Source organism: Oncorhynchus keta, chromosome 1 (genome assembly GCF_023373465.1).
Source record: "Oncorhynchus keta strain PuntledgeMale-10-30-2019 chromosome 1, Oket_V2, whole genome shotgun sequence".
Classification (NCBI taxonomy): Eukaryota; Metazoa; Chordata; class Actinopteri; order Salmoniformes; family Salmonidae; genus Oncorhynchus; species Oncorhynchus keta.
In genome coordinates this window covers 60528809-60539627 of record NC_068421.1, presented here as the reverse complement: position 1 = coordinate 60539627, position 10819 = coordinate 60528809, and positions in this window count along the sequence as shown.

The window sequence follows — 10819 nt, the reverse complement described above, 5'->3', positions numbered from 1 at the left end:
AAAACATTTTTATTAGTTAATTATCCCGTAGGTCACATCCTATTCTAGAACACTATTTACCCATCCCCCTTTTGTTACCTGGCTCTGCCCAGGTAACAACCTTGCCTTATTCTTACACAATGACTTAGGTAAGATTTTAGTGAATTATCCTTATGTCTGACATTTTCATTTAGGATTGTCCCTTTCATTTTCCACATGTCCAATTCTCGCTTTGGTCTCCACTCAGTAACTGTTTATCTACACACTATGTTATCTTTGCTCGTCCTGTCTCCCCTTCTAAAACTTCTCTGCTCTCCAACCTTCAAGGTATCTGCAGTGCGGGGGAGGGCTCCTCTGTCTGCCTGTTCCCCTATCTGTCTATAGCTATGTTTCTCATGTTTTCCAAATTTGAACTACATGTCTCACTGTTTGGCTCCATCCAAACCCATGGACCCTCTTTTAGAAAAAAAACATGTCTATGAGCGGCTTTTCTCCAAATTCCTTAATCAATATATCTTAATCCTAACAATAATCCTAAATCATCATAGATGTCCTATATTCCTGTTAAATGTAATACTATTTAAAAACGTATAATCTAATAAATGCTAACCATATTAAAAATCCTTCCTACACTAACAAGCCCTCTCCTTTGGGACCCTCAGTATTCTATCTGACAATAACATGGATTTAATATGTGTTGCAAAGTGTGGAATAAAACTTTGGTCATGGAAAACAGAGTAAAGCAGAACAAAGCATTCTTATCACCCATCTGGTCCTCTCAGCTACTCCTATCCTGCACCAGGTGGGCACCATGCCACCCCTCACAACAGGGAGAACAAACATACATGGGTCATCCTCAGTCAGTCTCATCCTCCCCTGAAAGCATGCTTCACCTCAGCATCTCCAACTGGAGCATCAAGCAAAGGCATCATGCCTGAATCCTTCACCACATCTGTAACAGACTTCTTAACCTCATAGTCCACCCCATCCCGCATGCGGTCGCGTTACTACAGCCTCAAGCTCATTACCATAACGCAACGTTAGCGATTTCTAAAAATCGCAAATGAAATTAAATATGCCTGCTCTCAAGCTTATCCTTTTCTTAACAATCCTGTCGTCTCAGAGTTTCAAAATATGCTTTAGAACCAGAGAAAATCAATAATTTGTGTAAGAGTGGTGATAGCTAGCTTAGCATTTAGCGTTAGCATTTAGCACGCAACATATTCACAAAAACCAGCAAAGGGATCAAATAAAATAATTTACCTTTGAAGAACTTCAGATGTTTCAATGAGGAGACTCTCAGTTACATAGCAGATGTCCAGTTTTTCCTGAAAGATTCTTGTGTAGGACACAACGTTCCGTTTTGTTACTATGCATTTGGCTACCGAAACTAACCGAAAATTCAGTCACCTACACGTCAAACTTTTTTCCGAATTAACTCCATAATATCGACTGAAACATGGAAAACGTTGTTTGAATCAATCCTCAAGGTGTTTTGTCATATATCTCTTCATTGAAATGCCGTCCCTGGAAGCCTGCATTCTTCTCTGATTCGGATGGATAAATACTGGTAGCTGACTTTTGCGCACCAATTTCCACGCAGACACCGTGCGGGACACTTGGCAATTGTAGTCTCTTATGGTCAATCTTCCAATGATATGCCTACAAATACGTCACAATGCTGCAGACACCTTGGGGAAACAAGAGAAAGTGTCCGTTCATTCCTGTCGCATTCACAGCCATATAAGGCGATCATGGAAAACGTAGCCTCAGAAATCCTGTTCATTTCCTGGTCGGTCAAACATCTTGGTTTTGCCTGAAGCATTTGTTCTAGGGCACTCACAGTGAAAATCTTTGCAGTTCTGGAAACGTAAGAGTGTCTTCTTTCCAAAACTATCAATTCCAAACATAGTCGAGCATCTTTTCGTGACAAAATATTGCACTTAAAACGGGCACGTCTTTTTATCCAAAAATGAAATACTGCCCCTATAGGACTAACAGGTTAAAACACAGTATGATGCAAGCAGAATACAAGAATTAGGGTCAGAAATCCAGTAACCACCATACCAGTGTACTTACCTAACCAGGCTCCCAACTAAGAACAGTCAGACTCCTCCACCCCCCGCCATGGTCCTCATCTCAGCAGATAGTGCATCAAGCCCATTAAGGCCCTTAGATATACTACGATCTGGACTGGTGTTATTAGGGATATACGTACAACATTGTTCACCGAATATCTTGCAGACGCCCCCTTGCCTAGCAAGAAGCATATCCTAAGCAAGTCTATTCTGTATAAGACAGCCACAAATTGTCCCTACCATCAAAACCAGTCTCCGTGCCTAATTGATCAATAGCTGAATAGTCTAACATAAATGACCTGAATAGGATTTTTAACACAGTGGTGGCAGGGGTGGTAGAGGAGTGTGCCTGGCCCTGGTTCGTCTGGGACCTCTGGTTTTGGCAGTACCTTAATAGAAAACACACCCATCATGTCTGTCACTGTCCTTTGTAGTCCGAGGGTGTAAGTGCCTGCATCAGAGAGCTTAATAGTTTTGATGGTTAGTAGGATTTCATCACCTTTACAAAGTTCAACAGTGCTCTCAGGTTTCCCCCATATCATGGAAAACCTATCCACCTTTCTGGGATTCCCTATGCTATAAGGATATCCTCTTCTCCAATCCCAGAACTGTCCCAAATTGGTTATCATGTAATCTTCCCCTATTTATTCTCAATGATAAATATGACTTTCTCTCTGTTACAATACCAAATCCCTAATAGCCCATTCAAAAAAAAAAAAACTTCACAGCTAATGTTATAAGACAGAATCCTGAACCCCTTTCTCATTTGTGGCTTAAACAGTCATTCTAAGCCCTCAACCAAAACTGCTTCATTTCTAATGAATTTACCTTAAAACTAGTAACTCAATATGACCCCATTCATTATACAAATGACTCTCCCCTGAGGCTGATCAGACCTCAGAAGCCAGTCATGATAAGGTCAAAAGGTCATACCATATTAGACATAAAGAACCCTTTATCCTTACAATAGAATTATGTGTAATTATGTGTAATTAAAACCCATAAAATAACATCTCATAAGGTTCCATATGTGAGCGTGCCTCTTTAAAATACCCTTGCACTAAAACAAACAGTTCTAACAGTTGTTCCATGTGTATAATTTGCAGACCTTTTTCAAGTTGGTCGTTTAAAGCTGCTCTCTCCCCCACTCTCCCCAAAGTTATAATCCCAGGAGGCCTCTAAAAGTGAGACACCACACCCCTAACTATCATTCACTAATGCTACCTCGAATCAGAAACTCAATAAGTGAACTATAACTAAAACCTAATGATAATTCCCCTTTGACTCAAATCATTAATCATAAGTTTTAAACATCGTCTACGGATATGTTTACTTAAATTACAATGCTACCTTTAGATACAATTAACCCGATAACATTATTATCCAATGCATTACTTTTTCTCTCTGCCGCAAATGTCGTACATTTCATAGTGTAAGGAATCCGTAATTTAATCCCCGATATTTAATAAATATGCATTCGCATTCTCTCATGGCTCCTTTAATTTACTTACTTTTGGGTAACTCTCATCCGTTCCGGAACAAAGAGTTCTATCTAAAACCGCCAGGACACACTGTTCAAGTTTAATCAACCCCTAAAATTGACCATAACCAGTAAACAAATAACCAAAACATTTTTATATCAAATTCTTAAAAGTTACTCGAAACCCCGATACACACACTAACAGCCATACATTTTGCTCCGTTATCCCCAGTCCCTGGTGACAAAAGTGTCTCGCTAGTGACGTCATCATCAAGCGCTCAACCTGCCAATTCGTAGCGACTTCAAATGAATTGTAAATAATTCTTGTTCGATTAACCAAACCTAATTTATCACATCTGTTCAAATCCTGAATTATAATTTACCACCCCAACCAACATCTCTAAATTCACCAATTTTATAAAAGCTTTTCGATGGGCATAAATCATAATTGTCTCTTTGTTATCATTTTAGAATCCATTTTGCTCTAAATACCTGTCTCGTCTTTGACTTAGTATTTTAATTACAACTCTATTCCCAATACGTTATTCACTTGTCTAATTACAAACTCAGACCAGCATTAGTGAGTGCACGCCTTAAAAATGCCTTGTCTCTGGGAACGTGGAAATCCCCTTAACCCAAACGTTTACTACAAAAACAAAACCTAATAATTATGATAATCCCCTCACATCGTTTGTTTTAAATCCCTTGAGGTATCATGTAACTTATTTTTCTATCTTCGAATTGTCGTCCCACAATATATATATATATTTTTTCCACTGTCATATACTCAAACCACTGTGATTACCGTGCACTGTCCCTTTAAGATAAGGCATTTTATTTGTTCCCCGCAATGAGAACGGAAATCAGATCATTTTTAGAATACGTTACTTTTTGTTCAATTTCACTGGCGTTACCTTAACCAAAAATCAATACTCGGAAAAACAATCACAACTTTTTACGATTAAACTATTCTTACCTAATTTATAGTCCAAAGCGTTGCACTATATAGCCCCATTGAGTGTCTAGCAATTCCGTTGCTGGCCATAGACACAAATCTGCCCGCCTTTGTAAAATATATATTCCCTATTCAGATTGAGTTCAGTTTTAAATTCTAATCATCAGAGTAAACCCAACCGAACTTCTCAATTTACTATACCCTAACATTTAAACGTACCATGTTTTTGTGTTCAACTTCTCATATTCCAAATAGCCCGAAATTATCGTATCTCTCCGTTATCCCCTATTTAACTTTAGGTAACTCTCTCTTCTATGATACATTTATTTGAATACGACTCCCATCTCAATACATTATTCCACCAGATCATTTTGGGCGAAATAGCGTTTTACATCGAAATTGTCTCGCCATTATTTTTAATGACTTCTTTTTTCAATTCTATCTAGAACACATAATATCCGTTCAGTTATAACTTTGGCAAGCACTGGCGACCGTATTTTTCAGGCAAAACATGCAAATAGGTCAATTACGATCTAAATTCAATTTTAGTTAAACGCCTCGGCCGGGAACCGAACCGTGGATTACCGTTGGTGAGACTGTTGCTCTCACCACTATACTACCCGCTCTATGAATTGGACTGAGACTCTCCGCAAATATACCCATTTTTACAGTTATTTGTAATTTTATACTCCGACATCTAGACAACCGAAAATAGCCCAAATTTAAACGCCCAAAGTTTTCCCTCAGTTAGAATTCTCGTTTTCTGCGCGTCTCTTTCTCTTTTTTGCTTCCGAAAGCCAAACTCCGGCTGTGTATAACCCCTGTTTATTCTTATCTATTCCTTTCTATATAATTGTAGCTTCTATGTGCGTGCAGTTCTATAAATTTGTAATTTACCGTTACTTAGTTACTTCTAGTTATTCTTCTGTCTTAATCTCTCATGATTAAGTTTAGCTCTTTTATGGAAATCTTACCAATAGCTTTGACTTTTGAATCAGACTTTTAGGTCTAACCTAACAACTATAAGCCCAGGGTTTGTAAGGCCCTAGTTAAAATCTTATTTTCCGGTTGTGTCAGTAAAGAACTCTAATAATCGTTATCTCACGCCACTAATTGTTAGATTTCCCTCTCGCATGGAAACATCATGTCTATAGATATGGCTTTTATCTCATTTCTTTAGATTTAAGTTTCCCTCTCCTCCTCATTTGGATATTTTCCGTAGTATTAGTTGAATCGGGATGGTGATCAATACTGCCACTATTTAAATGACCCATCCAGTTATCTTGCGCATTCTTGCCGTCTCTCTACGCCCAGTATTTGTGCAAGATCACCGTCCTATCTCCCAGTACCTATTTAATATCCCTTCTTAATCTCGGGCGGGAATGCCTCTCATGACTAAGTTTTAGTTTATTTACGGTAGTGCACATTACCACAGGTTATTTTCGAACCTGCTTCCGTGTATATCGGTTCTACAAAACCCAATGTATGATGATCATACATCCTTGTGGGGATAGCAAAGTTCTCACTATTGATGAATTCTCACAACATCAATTAAAAAACTCAAATCCCCCCAAAATCAAGAATAAAGGCTACTTTACCTGGCTGCTGGCTGGGAAGCACTGTTCATTTGAATCTAGTCACTCTCTCTGTCCTCTGTGATAATACGCAGGCCTGTTTCAATTTTAACCTCAATTCAGAGGTCAGGTCTTTAGTAAAACGAGTCAAAGACTCGTCCGTGCACGTTTTCCAGCGTACTACCTCCAGGCACAGTGAGAGATATTTAGATCCGGCTCGAAGGACCAAATTGATAGAGGAATTCTAAATTCCTTTATGTTTTATTGCCAAAACCAATTCGCACTCATTTCTAATTCATTAATGAATTGTAAGTTCATTAATTATGCATGAAGTAGATTGAGTAGCTTATCAGAGATAGACATAATATGCAAACAAAGCAAGAGGAAAAAAATATACATTCAGCACTCCATTAATCAATTGGTGTGTATGCTGTGGGGTTGAAGCTATGTCACCCATAGGCTTGGTGCTCTCATCCCTGCCAGGCTTCTGGGAGGAAGGGGGGGACAATGAGCCTGTCATAGCAGATGTAAGCAATGTCCCCAACAGTTTGCTAAAAGCTTGCTCTGGCAGCTTTCATGGCTGGGATAAGTTCTTTCCTACTCTGGCACACAGCTTCAGGATAGTCCTCGTTGAGGAAGATAAACGTTCCTCTCAAGTTCTTGGCTCTTTCCAGAACAGTTATCTTGTCCTTTAACCTCAGGAACTTGACCACTATCGGCCTGGGCATGTCACCTGGGCTGGGGATGGATTTTCCAATCTTCCTGTGGTCCATCTTCAATTTCTCAGAGATCATTCCCTTCATTCAGACTCGGACCAGGTCTCATGTGGAGATTCTGCAATTCCATCCACAACCATGTTGTTCCACCTTGATTGTCCCCCGAAAATAATCTGATTTCTCTGTCATTGTTATCACGGATTCAAACACAGAACTGATGTCCTCTCTCAAAGACTTACAGATTGCTCTCATCTTGCCGTTCTCCTGTTTCAACTCATCGACCTGACCCTGGGAGAACTGCAAACTGTTCTTCAGGTCCTGGACCTCTCTAGTCAGGTCGTCCATTCTTTTATTAACTGACTCCACTAATGTTTGGACAAAACACTTGAAGCTATTTTCTTGTTGTTGCAACAACTGCTTGTAGAACTATTTTTGTTAGTTTAAAATAACCTTCACCTGTGATAGAGAGACACCACTGTCCTCAACATTACTACCGCCAGCTTAGGTCTTTGTCATGGTAGCTAGCAACGTAGGTTACGCTGTTACTTCTCGTAGTACCAGACAGGGCAGGTTACAGAATGAAAAAAACAACAGCAGAGATTTTGACAGCCACAAATCTGGGACAATCCTCGCTTCCAGCCACAATGGCTAACCTCACCGCATGCTGCGTTCAAGCCCTCAAGAAAACCCTGCTATCTTGATAGGCAGCTAGCTAGCAGCTATGTTAGCTGCTACGCCAAATAGCTCCTCAGACCCGGCCTTGGTCGGCAGCATCACTTAACAGAGAGTAGCAGTCCCAGCAACTGATACCAACTGCGTTGCGGAATTGACAACCCCCCCATTTTTTTTTTTTTTTTACAATGCTGCTACGGGCGGTCTTATCTATGCATAGTCACTTTACCACATACCTACATGTACAGTGGGGAAAACAAGTATTTGATACACTGCCGATTTTGCAGGTTTTCCTACCTACAAAGCATGTAGAGGTCTGTAATTTTTATCATAGGTACACTTCAACTGTGAGAGACGGAATCTAAAACAAAAATCCAGAAAATCACATTGTATGATTTTTAAGTAATTAATTAGCATTTTATTGCATGACATAAGAATTCCATCTCTCACAGACCTGTTAGTTTTTCTTTAAGAAGCCCTCCTGTTCTCCACTCATTACCTGTATTAACTGCACCTGTTTGAACTCGTTACCTGTATAAAAGACATGTCCACACACTCAATCAAACAGACTCCAACCTCTCCACAATGGCCAAGAGAGCAGAGAATTGTGTAAGGACATCAGGGATAAAATTGGAGACTTGCACAAGGCTGGGATGGGCTACAGGACAATAGGCAAGCAGCTTGGTGAGAAGGCAACAACTGTTGGCGCAATTATTAGTTCAAGATCACCCTCGGTTCTGGGGCTCCATGCAAGATCTCACCTCGTGGGGCATCAATGATCATGAGGAAGGTGAGGAATCAGCCCAGAACTACACGACAGGACCTGGTCAATGACCTGAAGAGAGCTGGGACCACAGTCTCAAAGAAAACCATTAGTAACACACTACGCCGTCATGTATTAAAATCCTGCAGCACACGCAAGGTTCCCCTGCTCAAGCCAGCGCATGTCCAGGCCCGTCTGAAGTTTGCCAATGACCATCTGAATGATCCAGAGGAGGAATGGGAGAAGGTCATGTGGTCTGATCAGACAAAAATAGAGCTTTTTGGTCTAAACTCCACTCGCCGTGTTTGGAGGAAGAAGAAGGATGAGTACAACCCCAAGAACACCATCCCAACCGTGAAGCATGGAGGTGGAAACATAATTCTTTGGGGATGCTTTTCTGCAAAGGGGACAGGACAACTGCACCGTATTGAGGGGAGGATGGATGGGGCCATGTATCGAGAGATCTTTGCCAACAACCTCCTTCCCTCAGTAAGAGCATTGAATATGGGTCCGAAACACACAGCCAGGGCAACTAAGGAGTGGCTCAGTAAGAAGCATCTCAAGGTCCTGGAGTGGCCTAGCCAGTCTCCAGACCTGAACCCAATAGAAAATCTTTGGAGGGAGCTGAAAGTCCGTATTGCCCAGTGACAGCCCCGAAACCTGAAGGATCTGGAGAAGGTCGGTATGGAGGAGTGGGCCAAAATCCCTGCTGCAGTGTGTGCAAACCTGGTCAAGAACTACAGGAAACGTATAATCTCTGTAATTGCAAACAAAGGTTTTTGTACCAAATATTATGTTATGCTTTTCTTAAAAATCATACAATGTGGATTACAATTATGGATTTTGTTTTAGATTCCGTCTCTCACAGTTGAAGTGTACCTATGATAAAAATTACAGACCTCTCTACATGCTTTGTAAATAGGAAAACCTGCAAAATCGGCAGTGTGTCAAATACTTGTTCTCCCCACTGTACAATTTACCTCGACTAACCTGTACCCCCGTACATTGACTCGGTACCGGTACCCCCTGTATATAGCCTCGTTATTGGTATTTTATTGTGTTACATTTTTTATTTTTCATTTAGTTTATTTAGTAAATATTTTCTTAACTCTTTCTTGAACTGCATTTCCGGTTAAGGGCTTATACAGCCGAAGTCGGAAGTTTACATACACCTTAGCCAAATACATTTAAACTCAGTTATTCACAATTCCTGACATTTAATCAGAGTAAAAATCCCCTGTTTTAGGTCAGTTAGGATCACCACTATATTTTAAGAATGTGAAATGTCAGAGTAATAGTAGAGAGAATGATTTAATTCAGCTTTTGTTTCTTTCATCACATTCCCAGTGGGTCAGAAGTTTACATACACTCAATTAGTACTTGGTAGCATTGCCTTCAAATTGTTTAACTTGGGTCAAACCTTTCAGTTAGCCTTCCACAAGCTTCCCGCAATAAGTTGGTTGAATTTGAGTCAGGTAACTGAGTCAGGTTTGTAGGCCTCCTTGCTCGCACATGCTTTTTCAGTTCTGACCACAACTCTTCTATGGGATTGAGGTCAGGGCTTTGTGATGGCCACTCCAATACCTTGACTTTGTTGTCCTTAAGCCATTTTGCCACAACTTTGGAAGTATGCTTGGGGTCATTGTCCATTTGGAAGACCCATTTGTGACCAAGCTTCAACTCCCTGACTGATGTCTTGAGATGTTGCTTCAATATATCCACATAATTTTCTGTCCTCATGATGCCATCTATTTTTGAAGTGCACCAGTCCCTCCTGCAGCAAAGCACCCCCACAATTAGACGTTGCCACCCCTGTGCTTCATGGTTGGAATGGTGTTCTTTGGAATGCAAGCCTCCCCCTTTATCCTCCAAACATAACGGTGGTCATTATGGCCGAACAGTTCTATTTTTGTTTCATCAGACCAGAGGACATTCCTCCAAAAAGTACAATCTTTGTCTCCATGTGCAGTTGCAAACCGTAGTCTGTTTTTTTTAATGGCGGTTTTGGAGCAGTGGCTTTGGAGCAGTTCCTTGCTGAGCGGCCTTTCAGGTTATGTCGATATAGGACTCGTTTTACTGTGGCTATAGATAATTTTGTACCCGTTTCCCCCAGCATCTTCACAATGTCCATTGCTGTTGTTCTGGGATTGATTTGCACTTTTTGCACCAAAGTACGTTCATCTCTAGGAGACAGAACATGTCTCCTTCCTGAGCGGTATGATGGCTGCATGGTCCCATGGTGTTTATACTTGCGTACTATTGTTTGTACAGATGAACGTCGTACCTTCAGGCGTTTGGAAATTGCTCCCAATGATGAACTAGACTTGTGGAGGTCTACAATTTTTTTTCTGAGGTCTTGGCTGATTTCTTTTGATTTGACTCAAATTATGTCAAATAGCCTATCAGAAGCTTCTAAAGCCATGACATCATTTTCTAAAAATGTTCAAGCTGTTTAAAGGCACAGTCAAACTTAGTGTATGTACATTTACATTACATTTAAGTCATTTAGCAGACGCTCTTATCCAGAGCGACTTACAAATTGGTGCATTCACCTTATTACATCCAGTGGAACAGCCACTTTACAATAGTGCATCTAAATCTT